The 19113-nt window shown below is 49.4% G+C and overlaps 1 pseudogene; it reads right to left on the reverse strand.

Moving 5' to 3' along the window:
• Nucleotides 1–5544: 5544 nt before the first annotated feature.
• Nucleotides 5545–6157, reverse strand: LOC149286252 (18S ribosomal RNA; annotated as a pseudogene; the record flags this gene model as incomplete).
• Nucleotides 6158–19113: the final 12956 nt, after the last annotated feature.

Raw genomic sequence — 19113 nt, forward strand, 5'->3', positions numbered from 1 at the left:
TGCCAAGAGATACTTATCCCCATCCTCTACCCTACACCGCTCAATGGCTTCCCTGACCTCGCAGACGGCGTCAAAGACAGTTCTGCCCTTCACGGTGCAGTATTGAGAATCAGACAAGACCTCACTTGCGACCCCCTGCAAACGTTTAAAAATGATCTTCGCCAAAACCTTCCTGTCGACATTCAAGAGTGATATGGGTCGCCAGTTCCCCACATCAGCCGTGTCGACAACTCTGGGCTTAGTTAGCATAATCACTGCCGAGGATCTCATCGAAGGAGGGAGTATCCCCCTCTCCAGGCTTTCATTAAAAACTTCGGTGAGACTAGGGGCCAGGAGACCGCAGAAGGCATGATAGAATTCGGCCGTAAGACCGTCAGGGCCCGGAGATTTTTTCCTTGTCTGCTCTAATATTGTCTCTGTGACCTCCTTGACAGTGATTGGGCTAACCAACTCATCCAGCTTTCCATGATCAATCTCAGGAAGGGAAAGACCCATCAAAAAGTCGTCCGCCTGATGTCGGCAGGGTCTCCTCTGTCCGAGGAGCTCCACATAGTAATCGCGGACAACCCTCTGTATCCCCCGAGGAGTTTCCTCCAGGACACCGAGGGTGTTCCGCAGACAGGTAATGATCTTAGCAGACTCCTTCCTTTTGCAACTAAGAAAAGGATCGGGTGAGTGGTAAGCCCCATGATCCCTTTCCTTGAGCAAGGAGGCATACCTGTCATACTGGAACGTCCTCATCATGGATTTGACCCTAGAGATGTCCCCGGGATCACCTCGTTGCGACACCAGACAGTCTAACTTGCACAGGAGCCCAAGATAAGTCCTGTACTTTGAGGACTGGATGTTCTGAGAAAGAGAGCGAAATAAGGCACGGGTTCTTACCTTCACCATCTCCCACCACTCAGACTTCGTCGTGCAGAATTCCGCAACGGTGACCTGGTCATGAAAGAAGTTCTCGAAAGCCTGCTGAACCCAGCCTTCTGTCAAGATGTCAGAATTAAGTCGCCAAATCCCTTTACCTCTTAGCGGAGCCTGCGAGACATTTAACAGACAGGTAAGAATAAGGTGATCGGAGAACTCCACCGGTTTAAGCACAAGTGCCGTCACCGGAAGAGACTCCTTAACATAAATCCTATCTATCCTACTCTGGCAATTACCTCGCTGATATGTGTAACCTGTGAGGTCTGGGTTGTGCTTAATATGCACATCTACCAAGCCTGCCTGCCTGACTATTCTAGTAAGGGCCAAAGCGTCGTATCCCGGTTTGTCTTTGCCACCTTTCCTGTCTTTGGTCCTAGTAACGGTATTAAAATCACCAGCAAAGACAATATGCCGGGACGTGTAGAGGAAAGGCTCTATCTCGTTAAACAGACGCTTCCTCTCCCACTTGGTCTGGGGGGCATAGATATTAATCAGACGGAGAGGCTGCCTGCCTACCGACACATCAAGAACTACGCACCTACCCTTCGTTATCTCAATCACCCTATTGAACGTTATGTCCACACCCTGGAACAGGATGGCAACTCCCCCGTAGCCCTCCGTGGCTAGTGAAAAAAAGGAGTGCCCCCATCTCCAGTCGCGTTTAGCTGCATGCAGGGCCCCCAGGGAGTCCAGGCGGGTTTCCTGGACAAAGATTATATGGTAGTTCTCCCTGTGCCAGTTATCATAGGCTATAAATCGGGCCCTGCACGTCTTAATACTAGCCACGTTATGAGTGGCTAAGGATAGTATGGGGAGAGTCGCCATCAAGGGTGATGAGAATGAGGAGACTTTCCCTTTTTCCGTACGTTCTCACCGTCCGAGTCTGAGGGGTACCTTTTCGCGGAGAGCCCCGCGGGCAAGGCGTCCTCCTCCGGAATCGGCACCTCTACCAACTCGCTATCCTCCACCTCTGCCAGGTGTCCTCGAGCTTCCGCGGCCCTTCCACCCTCCCCCGCCACTGTCGCCACTACCGCCGTCGCCTCTGCCGCCTCCTCGACTTCCATGCGGGTACCCCAGTCCATCAGGGCACTAAACCTGTTCTGGACTGGTATGTCCCCGCACGTCTTGCGGAGGATCTTACCGGACCTCTCCGAGCTGCCTCCTGAGTTGGGGTCTCCTTCCTCGGACCGACAGTCGTCCACCCCGACTCATCCCGCGTGGTTGCGGCTCGGGGTCCTGACGCCGATCGTGTGGTGATGCCTGTGGAAGGAGTACAGACAGAAATGGGGTGAGACATTCGTTGTTTTGGACGGACAGGCAACGGGTCAATGATGTTACTTACGGGGTCGGTGCCGGAGGAGGTACCTGGGGCGTCGGGTAGAGCCTTGTCCCGAGCGCCCCCCACAACTGGCCGCGGGTCTTCCTCTGCGAATTCGCCCTCTCCTTCCCAGATACTGTCCAAGTTGTGCTGGGCTTCAGGACACGCTCTGTAGGAATGACCCAACACCCCGCACAGGTTGCAACGGATAGTAGTGCACTCCTGCTTGGAGTGTCCTACAACACCGCATAGGGTGCACTTGGTGACATCACACCCTATGCTGAAATGCCGGGGCGAGCCACACTTGTGGCACACCCGGGGCTGACCGGGATAGAAGCACGATACCCGGTCAGTCCCGATGAAGAAGGAGTTGGGCATGTGCTGTAGGACCTCCTTCAGACGGATGTTGACCGTCCAGCCGCCGTTCCAGATCCCGTCCTCACAGAGAGTCTTGACCGGGGTGGTCAAGACCTCCCCGTATCTGCGGGCCCACACCAGTATGTCCGCGACGGGTATGGACTCATTCCGCACCAGGAAGTTCACCTTGCGGACCTCCTGGCGCGATATGGCCTGGACATTGAACCGGGCCCATAGGCTGTCGCCGGACTTTGGCACCCCCTCCCAAAGGGTCCAGAACCTCTCCAGACCCCTCGGGGACATGAAACTGATGTCATACTCAGTGGTGCCGCTAACGTGGATGATGGCGAAAAAGTCCGCGACCGCAAAGCCCAGGTCCTTCAGGGCCCCTACCACCCGCTTCCTATCGGGCACGGATCCCTCCGCTACGTGCAGCAGGCGGACCACGTTCCTTCTCCGCATGGGTTGCCCTGCTGGGAGTCCCGTAGCCCGCCTGCCTGGTGGTGGCACCTGAACCTTCGGGGGACCCGCCGCCCAGGCGTTAGCGGTTGCGGGTGTCGCACCTGGGGCCACCGTTGGAGTGGGCACTATGGGCACTGTGGACCCCCCCGTGGCCCCGCTACCATGCCCGCCCGTGGACCCATCGGCGGGTACCGCGGCCACCGCAGCGACCCCCTGTGTCACGGCGGGGGAAGGTGTCACCCCGGTGGGAGTCCCCCCTTCGGCCGGAGCAGGAGCCCTGACCGCAGCGGCCGCCCCCGCAGCCCGGGCCACCGCCGACCTCCCGGGGTTCTGCCCCCCAGGGTTCTTCCCCACCCTGACTATAGGGGCCATCGCGGGTGGTCCCGCGGTCCCCTGGCATACAGAATGTGTGGTGTGCGGTGCGACTTTAAGATTACCGGGGGGCGCGGCCTGTGCCGCGACGGGGGCGGAGCCAGCAACCGGCATCACGGCTGCGGGAGCCCCGGGGGTCACCGGCACCGCTGCCGGAGTGACCCCGGCGAGGACCGCAGCCGCACCCGGCACTGCCTCCATTGTAACCGCCGCGGTTTCGGCCGCGGCGCCCGGCAAAGCTCCGGACAGATTATCATCTGTCCGGGGTAGTTTGGACAGGGAGCGGGCCACCCGGGTAGCGGCGGCCCCGCTCACAACAACAACCGCCTCTGGCTGCCCTCCAGGCGAGTCCTCCGCCCGGAGTAGTGGGGACAGAGGGCGGGCCGCCCAGGTAGCGGCAGCCCCACTCGCAACGGCAGCTTCTTTTAGCTGCACTCCGGGCGATTCCTCCGCCCGGAGTAGTCTGGACAGGGGGAGGGCAGCCCGGTTAGCGGCGGCCCCGTACACGGAGGACGGCACCTCCGGGGACACCGAAGCCGCAGGAGCAGCCGGGACAACTAGGTCCACCACCACAGGGTGGATGGGACCAACTACAACGGGGGGAGCGGCCACAGAACCGCCGATCCCTCTGGAGGGACAAGGAGGCGGGCACGCCGCCGGGAGCGCCGGCACGGATCCCGCGGCAGCAGCAGCCGCCCCGACGGCCGCCGAAGCGGTCGCCGGTGCCGCAGCCGGCCGCGGGGGTGACAAAAGACGGAAGACGGACGGACACAGACAGGGGAACGTGAACGTACTACAGAGGGAACACACACTGGGGGTGGGGGGACAACAGGGGACATGACAACAACAGGGGACATACCGACAGGTACATCGGGGAAGGTACTCACACAAGGTCCCCGGGGCTCACCGGCCAAACGCAGACCGGCGGGGATAGTGTCCCTGGCCCTCCGACGGGAAGGGCCCGCTCTCGGATCCTCGGCAGCAGCGTCGGGGACCCGGGCCGGGAGGGATGGGAAACTCCTCCTCGGACATGATGGGGGGGGTATCCCCGACGCTCTCCTCCCCGGACGATTGGATAGCGGGCCTGCTCCTGGTGGTCTTCTTTTTCCGCCTCCGTGGCGCAGCTTGGATCTTAATGTCCTCCTCCTCGTCCAATTCCTCCATTGAAAAAATCAGCGGCCTTCGTATAGCGGACTTCTCCTGGGTCCCGTCGTACTGTGGTGGTGGCGGTGGCGGTGGTGATGTAGGCGCCACCGGTTCCGGGTCCTCCGGGGTCGGTGGTACCCCCGACTCCTCCACCTCCTGCTCCCGCAGCTTCTCCTGCAGGAAACGCACGCGGTCACGGTTCTGGGCTGTGCGTCTCGCCAACTCCGCTTCTTTCTCCTTCAGGGAGACGATCCGCTCCCGTATGGGGCCGCGATGACGACTCCCCACCCTGTTGCTCTGCTGCCGGAGCTCTTTCAGCTGTCCGGCAACCTCCTCCTTCTCCTCCCCCAGGGAACGCAACTCTTGTTGGAGGTTAGCCAGGGCCTGCCTGAGGGGTTCCCCGTCTGACTCCGCAGGTACTGGGAGCCCCACCTTAGCCTTTTGGGCATAGGAAGGGCCCTGTTCCACCGCCTCCTCATCTTCAGGGTTCGTATTCACACTCGCCTCGGCGATCTCCAAGGCCCTGGCCCCGGCGTCCCTGAGGGCGAGGGCCCGTAGATGGAGGGCCCCCAGCAACAGGAGGGAAGTCGGGTCGACCCTCAGATGGTGGGGCAGACCGACTCCCTTCTTGAGCATGGCTATTTTGGCGCTCAAGGCCGTGGTGTATGCCTCGAGCGCCTCCATGTTCCGACGCACAGCCCTGCATACGGTTCCTGCAGTCTCCCGGGATGGGAGTAGGATGCCGTCCTCCGTGTAGACCAGTTTCTCCGTGATTATGGAAATGCGGCCCCTCCACTCCTCAATGAGGGTGGAGGCCATGATGGGACCCCGGGGAGGCAGTTACCTTCCCCGGGGTAGCAAACGTCCAGCACCGAAAGTAATAAAAAGAAACCAAGTTCCACCAGCAACACAAAACCACCTCCTCTCCCCTCGCCTCCCAACTCCACAGTGAGCAGCCGACGCCCAGCCCTGATTGGAGCTGGAATTACCGCGGCTGCTGGCACCAGACTTGCCCTCTAATAGATCCTCGTTAAAGGATTTAAAGTGTACTCATTCCAATTACAGGGCCTCGAAAGAGTCCTGTATTGTTATTTTTCGTCACTACCTCCCCGAGTCGGGAGTGGGTAATTTGCGCGCCTGCTGCCTTCCTTGGATGTGGTAGCCGTTTCTCAGGCTCCCTCTCCGGAATCGAACCCTGATTCCCCGTTACCCGTGGTCACCATGGTAGGCACAGAAAGTACCATCGAAAGTTGATAGGGCAGACATCCGAATGTATCGTCGCCGTCACGGGGACGTGCGATCGGCCCGAGGTTATCTAGAGTCACCAAAGCGGCCGGCGGGGGCGAGCCCGCCGGATTGGTTTTGGTCTGATAAATGCACGCATCCCTGGGGGTCAGCGCTCGTCGGCATGTATTAGCTCTAGAATTACCACAGTTATCCAAGTAACAGATGGAGCGATCAAAGGAACCATAACTGATTTAATGAGCCATTCGCAGTTTCACTGTACCGGCCGTGTGTACTTACACGTGCATGGCTTAATCTTTGAGACAAGCATATGCTACTGGCAGGATCAACCAGGTAGCTCCCGTCGTCACGCGGGGGCCCGGCGGCGGCCCCTGGCAGACCGCTCCCGCCCCGGGGGCCGGGGCGGGAGGCGGCGGGCGCCGGGGGCGCAGCCCTCGGATCGGGTCTGCGTAAGGGGGACGCGGAGAGGGGGCTGCGGGGACAGAGGGAGAGCGCGCGCTCCCCCTCCCTTCGTTCGGGGCCGGGAGAAAGGAAGGTGCGTGCTCCGCGGCGGGGGGAACCCGGGGTGGGACGTGGAGCGCCCGCGGGTAGCCCCAACCGGCCGCGGCTTCGGGCCGCTGGGAGTCCGGGGCCGAGCAAACTCAGTCGCCTGCGAGGGGGGTCCGGCGCCCGGGGCGGCACCAGGGGGCCCGCCGGGGACCGCCTGAGCGAGGGTTGCCTTCCCCGGCCCGGCGCGGGGCACCAGATCGGTCGTTGTCCTGGTCGTGGCGGTCGACGCTGACCGCTCACCTATATATCCGGCGGAGGGTGCCTGAGGACCCTGGCGAACCGGGAAGGAGTTCCGCGACACCACCGGGAAAACCCGGCCAGGCAGGCCGACTTCGATGGAGCGAGGGTCGGATGCGGCCGGCAAATCCGTTCTCATAGACTTCCAGGGCTTTTCAAGCAACTTGGCCTGCCAGAAATGGGGACTTAGAGCGAAAACGCCAGCCGGCAGCGAGCAACTTGGGCTGCCGGGAACGGGTAGGACCGACAGTGCGGCACACGGGCTGGGCGGCCCGAGGTCCGGGGTGCCCCGGGCGGAACCCTCAGCCGTCTACCCGGCGGCAGGTTCACGGGAGCCGGGGCCGGGCCGGGAGCCGCGGCCGGGACCGGGGCCGGGTAGGACCGCCGGTGCGGCAACCGGGCTGGGCGGCCCCAGGTCCGGGGAGCTCCTGGCGGGACCCTCGGAGGTCTACCCGGCGGCAGGTTCACGGGAGCCGGGGCCGGGCCGGGAGCCGCGGCCGGGACCGGGGCCGGGTAGGACCGCCGGTGCGGCACCCGGGCCGGGCCTCCCGAGGTCCGGGGAGCCCCTGGCGGGACCCTCGGAGGTCTGCCCCATGGTGGTCTTCCCGGGACCCGGCCCGGGACTTGGGCGGGTTGGACCGCCGGTGCTGCACCCGGGCTGAGCGTCCCGAGGTCCGGGGAGCCCCTGGCGGGACCCTCGGGGGTCTGCCTTAGGTGCTCTTCCCGGGACCCGGCCCGGGACTTGGGCGGGTTGGACCGCCGGTGCGGCACCCGGGCCGGGCACCCCGAGGTCCGGGGAGCCCCTGGCGGGACCCTCGGGGGTCTGCCCCATGGTGCTCTTCCCGGGACCCGGCCCGGGACTTGGGCGGGTTGGACCGCCGGTGCTGCACCCGGGCTGAGCGTCCCGAGGTCCGGGGAGCCCCTGGCGGGACCCTCGGGGGTCTGCCTTAGGTGCTCTTCCCGGGACCCGGCCCGGGACTTGGGCGGGTTGGACCGCCGGTGCTGCACCCGGGCTGAGCGTCCCGAGGTCCGGGGAGCCCCTGGCGGGACCCTCGGGGGTCTGCCTTAGGTGCTCTTCCCGGGACCCGGCCCGGGACTTGGGCGGGTTGGACCGCCGGTGCGGCACCCGGGCCGGGCACCCCGAGGTCCGGGGAGCCCCTGGCGGGACCCTCGGGGGTCTGCCCCATGGTGCTCTTCCCGGGACCCGGCCCGGGACTTGGGCGGGTTGGACCGCCGGTGCTGCACCCGGGCTGAGCGTCCCGAGGTCCGGGGAGCCCCTGGCGGGACCCTCGGGGGTCTGCCTTAGGTGCTCTTCCCGGGACCCGGCCCGGGACTTGGGCGGGTTGGACCGCCGGTGCTGCACCCGGGCTGAGCGTCCCGAGGTCCGGGGAGCCCCTGGCGGGACCCTCGGGGGTCTGCCTTAGGTGCTCTTCCCGGGACCCGGCCCGGGACTTGGGCGGGTTGGACCGCCGGTGCGGCACCCGGGCCGGGCACCCCGAGGTCCGGGGAGCCCCTGGCGGGACCCTCGGGGGTCTGCCCCATGGTGCTCTTCCCGGGACCCGGCCCGGGACTTGGGCGGGTTGGACCGCCGGTGCGGCACCCGGGCCGGGCGTCACGAGGTCCGTGGAGCCCAGGGCGGGACCTTCGGAGGTCTACCGGCCGGGGCCGGGACCTGGCCGGCACCCGGGCTGGGCTTCGCGAGGTCGTTGGGAGCCGGCTCTCTGGAACAAGCAGCAGCTTCCCTATATATCCGGCGGAGGGTGCCTGACGTCCCTGGCGAACCGGGACGGAGTTCCACGTCACCACCGGGAAAATCCGGCAAGGCATGCCGACTTCGATGGAGCGAGGGTCGGATGCGGCCGGCAAATCCGACCTCATTGACTTCCAGGGTTTCTCAAGCAACTTGACCTGCCAAAAACAGGGACTTAGAGCAAAACTGCCGGCCGGCCGCGATCAACTTAGGCGGCCGGGAACGGGCACTTTGGGCACATCGACATCTACAGGACACCTAAATGGATAAATCTGGATGGAATTTTCTGTCTTTTTACCTAATTTTGTGAGGATTCAGAGGGAAAATGAAAAAAACACAGATTTTTTTTTCTAATTCTTGCTACTTTTTACTAAATTTCTAATTCTAAATTTTCAGCTAATCATCCAACTATGGTATCAAAAGAAAGCTCTATCTCTCCTTGAAAAAACAATATATAGTTTATATGGGTACACTATTCACAGTAAAAGAGAATCATCGCTGAAGCGACATAGCGCAAAAATGGCAAAATTTCTCCGGGATTGAAGGGGTTAAAGACTGATGTGTTTGTTTTTGTCGCTAATACAAATCTCCTATATTTTGGTCGTTTTCCTTTGTGTTTTAAGATTATTCTGAGTGTTTTGACAACACATATATGGAAGCATGCATGAAGCTACAGGGTAAAAAAAGAAAGATATACCTGTTTTAGTGGAGGAGTCTTTTGACTTTACAGTGTCAAATGGTGCCATCTTTATACTTTGTAACACAGACGGAGAAGCTTGAGCTGTTTGACATGGAATCTCTAGGTGAATCTGTATCTCCCTGGGTCAGTTTCTTCTTCAGCCACATTCACTTCTCTCTTTCTGCACCCACTAAAGGCTATATGAGGCTAGCCCACTCCTACACATGGCTATATCTGCCCTTTCATGTAATCAATCTCTCAGAATAGGGAGAGCTCCAGGTACCCTACCGTACCCTAGAAAGTTTGTAAGTACGGGCACCACCTATCAAAGGGGATACAGGTCTATTTACAGTAATAGTAATGGTGGATACGATTCTTTTTTGATATGGCATAAAGGACCTAACTTAAGGCATATGCTATTTTCAATTTCCACTAAAAATGGAACATGACATTTTTAATGAAGTTTCTTCAACCTCACCTGAATAAAAACACACTTTGGATAATACAAGATCATGAAAAGCCTACATGGTTGAAGACCATGATTAATTGTTTTGTAAAGCATGGCTGGAAACGTTTAGCAAAGTCGCCTGTAGGTACAGTATGCCATAAACATAACTGGCAACCTACATTCTATGTACGTAATATTGTGAATTTTAGAAAATATGCATTGCTGTCTCACATTCTTAAGCTTTTTACAGTTAGTATGTTGGTTAGTTATGATAATAAAGTATATATTTCTTGAAAGCAAATAAGTTAACTAGCTATTGATTCACCAATCTCTGCCAAAATCGGTTTTCTGATCTTTTTTTAACCAACATTTACACATTGCCTAGCATATGTTGCTCAAGTTACAGGTAATTGCAGAGAAACCCATTAAAATGTATTCGGCTGTATCTCTAGATTACAAAAATACCCCACATGCATTGGGGAGGTTTTTTTTAAAATCAAGGCACAAATCGCAACACTCAAGCTTTTAAAATTCTAATGGTTTGCTGGGCAAAAAATGATGTTGCATTTGAAGGCTGAAATCCTTTAACTGGTACAATGAGCAGCAATACACCAGGGAGCTTGATCGCCAGAGAGTGGGATTTGACCCTCAGTTTTTTCACAGGGGGACTGCTGCTCTTCTGAACCTGCCTAGGTGTCCTAGGGTAGAATATATTGCTGTGTGCTTGGGCTTGTTATGTCTTATTTCTACACGCACGTATTCACACTTGCCTTTATACACAAACATCCTAGCACTTAATACCTAACATACACTTTCAAAGCACACTCTCACTTCCCTTTCTCTCCTTCCTCCATCTTTCTTCGCTTTTTCTCCAACTCTCCCCTTTTCCCCTAATCTTGCCTCCAACATACATTATTTCTTTCGTTTTACTCTTCCTTCCTATATTATCTGTTATCATTAACATAAATATAGTTACTTAAACCACCCATCCTGCCTCCTTTTCCAACATGCTGAGAAACTAATATGACAGTCCAACTGTTTGATACCATAAAGAAGTGCAATCACTTAAAAATTCTCTTTTTTCCATTATTATTTCATAGTGTCTTCTGTGTGTCTTTTCTATTAATCTACTATTGTACATGTGGTTTTAAATTCATAGCAAAATAAATCAGTATTGGCATCACGATGCAGATCAGGGCTAGTCGTCTAGTTTTTGCTGAGCTACAGCTATTATGATCATAATTCAGGCACTTTACAGGCTCAGCATTCTAGCAGTTGTAATTCAGCAACAGCCTGATAGGTACCTGTTTCCTACCCTGATGGACTTTCTTGTTTATTTCTTTTAGATGCTCCATAAGCCTAAGTATGTTGAAGTGATATAAAATATCCCCAAATCACTAAGTTTCTAAATCCATAACCGTTACAGATGTGGGCTTTGCTTTTAATGACAGGCATGACATATACAATCACACTGATATGTATAGACGATTGAATGAGCTGGCACTTTCAAATATTAACAAAAGTGATTTATTTGATGCTATCAGCATTTCCATCGTTCTAAGGACCTTTATCAAGACATTTCAATCCCTTGAGGCACGAAAAACGTTGATTGCTTTGAATAAATCACTTATGTTCACACTTAAAATCCTACAGTGTGACCCATTCACCTATCTTAAATCAATATCTGACAGTACAGCAAGCATACTGTCAACAGCTTTTGCCAGCAAGTGTCTTTACAAAATATAAAGCAGCCACATACACTCACTGGCCACTTTATTAGGTTTACCTTGCTAGTACCGGGTTGGACCCCCTTTTGCCTTCAGAACTTCCTTCATTCTTCGTGGCATACTTTCTACAATGTGCTGGAAACATTCCTCAGAGATGATGGCATCACACAGTTGCTGCAGATTTGTCGGCTGCACATCTATGATGCAAATCTTTCGTTCCTCCAAGGTGCTCTATTGGATTGAGATCTGGTGACTGTGGAGACCATTGGAGTACAGTGAACTCATTGTCATGTTCAAGAGACCAGTTTGAGATTATGTGAGCTTTGTGACATGATGCATTATTCTGCTGGAAGTCGCCATCAGAAGATGGGTACACTGTGGTCCTAAAGGGATGGACATGGTCAGCAACAATATTCTGGTAGGCTGTCATTTTTAAATGATGCTCAATTGGTACCAAAGAAATGTCCCCCACACCATTTGGCCACCAGCCTGAACTGTTAATACAAGGCAGGATGGATCCATGCTTTCATGTTGTTAACGCCAAATTCTGACCCTCCCATCTGAATGTCGCAGCTGGAATCGAGACTCATCAGGCCAGGCAACGTTCTTCCAGTCTTTCATTGTCCAATTTTGGTGAGCCTGTGCGAATTGTAGCCTCAGTTTCCTGTTTTCAGCTGACAGGAGTGCCACCCAGTGTGGTCTGCTGCTGTAGCTGATCTGCTTCAAGGTCCGATGTGTTGTGCGTTCAGAGATGGTATTGTGCCTACCTTGGTTGTAACGAGTGGTCATTTAAGTTACTGTTGCCTTTCTGTCATCTCTTACCAGTCTGCCCATTCTCCTCTGACCTCTGACATCAACAAGGCATTTTTGTCCACACAACTGCTGCTCACTGGATATTTTCTCTTTTTCGGACCATTCTCTGTAAAACCTAGAGATGGTTGTGTGTGAAAATCCGAGTAGATCAGCAGTTTCTGAAATACTCAGAGCAGCCCGTCTGGCACCAACAACCATGCCACGTTCAAAGTCACTTAAATCCCCTTTCTTCCCCATTCTGATGCTCGGTTTGAACTTCAGCAAGTTGTCTTGACCACATCTACATGCCTAAATGTATGTTGCTGCCATGTGACTGGCTGATTAACTATTTGTGTTAATAAGCAATCGAACAGGTGTACCTAATAAAGTAGCCAGTATATGTATATGTTCTCTATAATTGGCTGTTATTGTACATATATACATTGTGTCCAAAATATTAATGCTGCTTAGCTTAGCTTTGGTCCAAAGAAATATGTTTGTTGTAAGCTTTAAATTTATGGATTTTAAAGCTTTGGGTGAGGTACCTACTGTACATACCTGGGAACTCTCCGAGTTTCACCCGGAGAACTCCAGGAGAAGCACAGTTTCTCCAGGTCAACACCCGAATCCTCCGGGTCACGGGAGCGGGGTCCTAACATGCCCCACTCCCTGCCCATTTCCTCATTAAATGGGGGTGTTTCCCACAATATCAGCGGGAACACTCACTAACATCAGCAGGAACCACCACTGACATCAGCGGAAACACCTCCAATGTATTTTCAGGGTGCATAACAAGTGGGTTGAATAATCTAGGTCTACTTCAAAGATAGCTGGTCAAGCAAGGCAAAACTATCCAAGAAATGCAAAGTGGCTTTTAAAAGCAGTGAGAAGGGACATAAAAAAAAAAGCGTGTGAAAAAACACAGCCAACATGTGTTCTGTTTGATTATGTTATCATATTGACATCCAGGCAAGATACAAGGTACTTTAAAGACTAAACTGTCAGGACTTTCTCTGGTTTTCCACTTGTCTCCACTGGACTGCAGTACAGTTCAGTTGGTGCAAGGTGAAAAAGGCAATAAATCTGTGAGTTGCCTAACACATGAGTTGCTTGCATTGTGCAAATACGAGCGGCTTAGCGGTGGAGCTGCATGGACGCGTGATTCAGTAGCTTCAGCTATACATTGGCACAAAGTGGCTAAAACAAGAGTTTATTATGTTATTTTTCTCCTTTTTTATGTGTGATTTAACATAGTAACATCCTACAAACCGGTGATGTCGGGGAAGCAGCCCAAACGAGCCTCCAACAGACTCCCGCAGTATTTTTCCAAAAAAGATGAAATCAAACCTAGTCTCCAAAGATGGGGACAATTGAAGGTATATCACATCTACTAAGCACAGTCAAATGCTTCATTTTATCATCAATATTTCTGATGAGTTAGTGTTCTTCATAAACTGGAGGTTTTGCCTAAGTTCTTTTTAAATTTGAAACAACAGTCCTAAAATACATTGAAAAAAAAATGTCTGCAAAATTATTTTAATAATGAACTAATATGCAGTGCACTACAGCTTCTCCAATCCACCCTACCCAAGTAAATGTTTTACACTGTCACTGTCTTACACTTCAACTTTCATCAGTCAGTAACTGCTACTGACCAAAAAAAACCATCAATGAGACCACTCCTTCAATTGTTTGGCTACTTCTACCTATCAGTCATTGATATGTACCCTCTCACACACAGTCCCTCCTTACCACCTTACCTCATCAACAAGCACCAAAACTGCTTGTAATGGCAGCAAAAATCAACAGAATTTGGGTTTCTGGTTTTGCCATTTGTTTTCATTTGTTTTGTTGGGAACCCTCCTCGTGATTGGAGATTCCTACCAATGCATGAAATTGGTAAATGTCATTAAAAATAAAATCCGAATCCGAGTGCACAAGTCTAAGGGGAGTCATTAAAGTTGCATGGATGTACTCACAAGCAAGTGCATTAGTCATTATATGACATTGGTTTGTTAGTGTTAGTGTGGAGAAAGTACGTTAAAAAGTAACAAGATTCCATCATATACTTGGGATTCTGGACTCAGAGGCACAGAAGCTCATATATCAATCTGCTAAATAAACTTTTTAAAAAGATTGGGAAATCCATTTGTATGAGGCAGCCTCTATGGCTTAAATGGGCCAACATTACACTTTCAAGGATTATGGCATCTAAAGGGACCACAATTTCAAAAAATATGTCTTTTTTGCTAATGGTAATGTTCTCATACCACTTTGCCATGTTTTTGAAAGTTCAGCCTTGAAATAATATACAGCTGTGTTTTTGCATGCAGTTCTTTCCTTTTACATTTTTATATTCTTGACATTTTAAAAGCTCTTCAGTACTGCACTAATGCATTGCACAGAAAATACTTCATTTTGTCTAACCTTTGTTATCCATGCGCATTGATTTTCCACCTTTGCTTCCATTTTCTTCCTAGTTTCCCTGAGGTTTTTGTCTGTGTCTCTTCTAATCTACGCCTCTTGACTATCCCCTTGGCTGCTTCTCAGTCAACATGTACAGTGTTCTCTCATAGAGCATCTATTCTACTTCTCCATGGGTCACTAGTTTACTGACCTTGATTCACTGGTTCTGCCGCTATACATTTTCATAGTGAAGTGTTCTATGATTCTCCATCTCCCGCTGCTATCAGCCATATTTTAAGCTTTTATCACTCCTTCCTTGAAGAAAAAGAAGTCCAGTTATTTTGGCCCTGTTCCTATACTATTCTACCTAAGACTCTCTCTATGAATGTTCAGAGGATGTCTCTCTCTATCTCTGAGCTTCAAATGTATAATGTATCTCTAGCTACACCATATCATAGAGCTACACGTCTTATTTTGCATAATGTGGCTTTTTTCTCTTAATATGCATCCTGTTTTCCATGCATTTCATCTTTCCACAGTAGCCAGATCAGCATTTTCTGTATCTCGGTGGAGTTGTGAAGTCTCCTATTTTCCAAAGCTCTTGGGATATTTGGTTTTCTACAGTCCTAATTTTGATAAATGGTTAAACAATTGTTGATCAACTGCAATGGGACTGCATTTGGAGAGCCTGTGCAAAGTGTCCTGCTGTGTAGTGCGCTAGGTTAGTTTTTCAACCTTGCTTTCCAATACAGTATGCATTCTTATATACATTAGGTTGCAGTATACTGATCTGTAATTAGCCATGCATTTATCATGAAACATGTTTTCTACTGTATAAGGAACTATTCTACAATATGCCTTCATATACCATGCTTTATTTTAAAACGTGCCCTGCTGTATAGTGCATTAATTTAAACATGCTTGTGCTACAATCATCTGCTTTTCAATTTGTCCTGCTGCAAAATGTATTGTTTTAGAAAATATCTGGTAACAGTGAACAATGTACCCAATGTACAATACTTTGTTTTGCAATGATTCCTGTTGTTAAATCCATTGTTTGACAATATACAATCCTACACACGGGTTGACTAGCAATGTGCCATGCTGTGTAAAACATGACTATACACTGAGGTTCCTGTAAATACATACATTTATTCTGCATCGTTTCCCAGACGTACAATGTATTGTTTACAGAAGACAATGCATTGTTAATTTGTAGACCCAGATGTACGATGCATTGTTCTTCCTGCACCAAAGCGTTATATATTTGTAATGTACCATCTCTTTTATAATGATATCTACACAAAACGAGTGGTCAGTGGCCTAAATGGGTAATTCAACTAAGCAAAGTTGACTGAGGCTGCCGTGACTGAGGCCCTTGCATGTTCACTTTTTACCACTAGTTTTGGGAGCATAGGCAGAAAAGAGATGAATAATTAACAAATGAATATGCCTAAAATCCTGCGCTGCCAATGATGAAATGCTGCCCTCCCCCACCAAAACCACACTCAAACCCAGAAAGACACACACACAAACCCAGACAGACACACACACAAACCCAGACACACATGGCAACATACTAAGACAAACAAAAGCCAATTGGTAACTACCCCACCAAAACTTTGACAAAGGGAGTCTATTGAACATACACTGGGATGGATTGTTTTCTGGACACAGCACAGAAGACAAGTGGAATACCTTTAAGCACACATTACAAAATTACACACATCAATGTATACCTTTGGGAAACAAATGCAAAAGACACAAATTAAAACCAATGAGACATACCAGTAACGTAGAAAAGGAAATAAAAACAAGAAAATGGAATATTTAATTATTTTAAACACGAAGGTTCAGCAGTGTCATTTATACAAGGATACAAAGGAGTATAAAGATGCCAACAAAGCCTGTAAAAAAGTGTTTAAGCAATGCAAAGAGTGGTTATAAATGGACAATTCTCAAACTAGCCAAGGTGTTAAGTTCAGTATTTCAGGAATCTGTCCTTGGTCCTCTTCTTTTCAATTTGTTTATTAATGATCTCCCTTTTTGCATTGAGAATGGCTCTCAATGCAAAAGGGAGATCATTAATAAACAAATGAAAAAGAAGAGGACCAAGCTATTAAATACAATGGATACCTTCAAAAAGGGTCTGGGAATTTTTTATTTTTTTTTAGAAAAGCAGAACATACAGGGCTATAAATGATTAAATAAACTTTAATATTTTAGAGCCTCGTGATCCAAGGAGAAATCTGATTGCCTTTTGGGGTTACAAAGGAATTGTTCCCCCTATGTGGCAAAATCCAAAAAACAGCTTAATTGAGATTTATATCCTTCTTTTGGATCAAAAGCAGGAATGATATGTGGAAGGGTTGATCTGGATGGTCTTTTTTAATGTATTCCTGATATCTGCAACTAGTGGTATGTCTCACATTCCCATTTTGTGTCCAGGCATCTACTTTTATAAATATTTCATTTAAGCGATTATCCTGAAAAGGAGAGAATAAATAATTTTTGCAATGTCGACCAACAGGAGAAGTGAAGATAGTGGTTTTCCAGACATTAGTTCCACTAAACTATATTTAGTGGAATGGACATATTCCAAAAAAGACATGAGAAGTGATAATCCTGAGTGCAACCAGGGAACTATGCCAGTTATATCTTTATTCTTATTTATGAATATCCAGTCACAGAAGTCATTATCGCATAAAGTCATTTGCAGAAAAAAAGGCTTCACTGCTGGCATCACATTGATTAGAATCAGCCCACAATATACATTTGGATAGGTCATTGCCCAACAGAGCAACTACTGTATTTTTTACCATTACTGTTATTACTAAAATGACTGGATAAATGCAGAGAACTCATGGCACAGTGAAAAGCAAGGAGTAAGGTGCAAATATGTAAAACATATTTACAAAACTGCAAGTGCTTCCAACTGGCAAAAATAGCAAATTTGCCGTCCGGCAAATTCATTAAAGTCAACTCACATTACCAATAATTTTTAATTCGCTTACACTCGCCTACAGAAAAGCTGAGTATACTTGAGTTTATTCAAATTGACTAAAAGACAACTTGCAGATTCAATTCAAATTCACCTTTTAACCCCAATTACATCTGATATCTTTCCCCACAAAAACATTAAAAAATAAGAGGAAAAAATAAATTAAAAAAGGGAACTCCCAGAACCCCATATTAACCAAGAGGGTGATCAAATCCTCCAAAGGGTTTAAATCAAACCCTTTGGAGGGTCACAGATAAGGATGAGCACAAATAGGAAAAAATAAACTTATTTCCATTCAACAATTATCCTTTTGAGTGTGTACTTGATTGGCATCCCCTCATGGTTAATAAGGGGCATATATGTGTATCTGTAATATGGGAGGACACAATTTTACGAGTTAAAGGTGGGGGACATGCAAGTTCCAATTGAAATGATATGACGCACAAATAAATTGCCTTTTTTGCATCTGCAAGTTGTTTTGGTAGTGTTAGTATCCAAAGGCATGCAATCTCACTCGAGTCTGGTCAGTCAAGTTAACCCTTAAATCAATTTATCACATGATTTGAATAATCCCAAAATGCCAAGTTAAAAATATCCACACAGGGAAGGTTTTTAATTTTTGGTATTAGGTAACATATGCAGCTCAGCGATTCCCACATAGGAAACTTGCTATTTTTATTTGTTATCCCATAAATATTTATCTATTTCCTCCGGTTGTTCATGAGAAACTCCTAGCAAATCAGATGTGCTCAAACATTCTTATGGAAATACAAACAGCTAATGAGAAGTGAACTTTACACTTAGGTTAAAAACAGCAATAATAAGATGTAAATAAGGTATGAATATGTAGTGGCTCTGGGAAATTGAGTTTAGAAAAAAGAAGGTATTCTGTTCCCCCCCTTATTGTTAACCATAGACCAGTGAGGTGTACTAAAGTAACTGGCACCTTCCCCTCTATACTTTAAGTCCATGGTTCTACCCTAGTAGCCATGTTTCCCTTCTAGATTAAGTTGGGTCTCCACATCTGTGAACTGCTTTAAAACTCAGACTTGGTGTGAAGTTATAAAACCTGCTGTAATCTTAACTTGATTACCAACTTTGCTATGTGGCCACTATTCAATCTCCTGGAGGAAATGTCTCCAATATTTCTTTTTACTGTTGCTCTACAGTAGAGGACAATGTGCTATTTGCCAGGCTTCCTGTATATACCTGAAAGTTATATCTTCCTATTCTACGTTATTCTAATAATAATAAATACATAAATAATAATACTACTGAATAACTTTACAAGGCATGAATTAAGAAACATTTGTCCAGCAAATAAATTTTAAATATAGTCCAGCCACTAAATAAACGATATCTCACAGAACCGTGCAGCTTATTTGTGAATAATGAATATACTATTACTTATTTACTCCAGATCTTATAGCTGCACACAAAGCCCTTGCATAGTAATTTTTTTCTTGCATGCATTTTTTGTTTGAACCTTGTAAAAACCTAATACATATGGTATTTAGGTATCTTAATAAGATTACTTTCCTGCTTGAAGGAAAGAGTTATTTTCTTCTAGATATGCTATTGTGAGATGCAGAGAGAAACTGAATTCCTAGGTAATTATCTATCAACCTTAATTTTCTAATTTTATAACCCCCTAATAACTTTAAACACCCATATCTACTATCTTTCATGTTCATCATACT

The sequence above is a fragment of the Sceloporus occidentalis genome, unplaced genomic scaffold (genome assembly GCF_023333645.1).
Source record: "Sceloporus occidentalis isolate IW3139 unplaced genomic scaffold, rSceOcc1.0.p SCAF_71, whole genome shotgun sequence".
Classification (NCBI taxonomy): domain Eukaryota; kingdom Metazoa; phylum Chordata; class Lepidosauria; order Squamata; family Phrynosomatidae; genus Sceloporus; species Sceloporus occidentalis.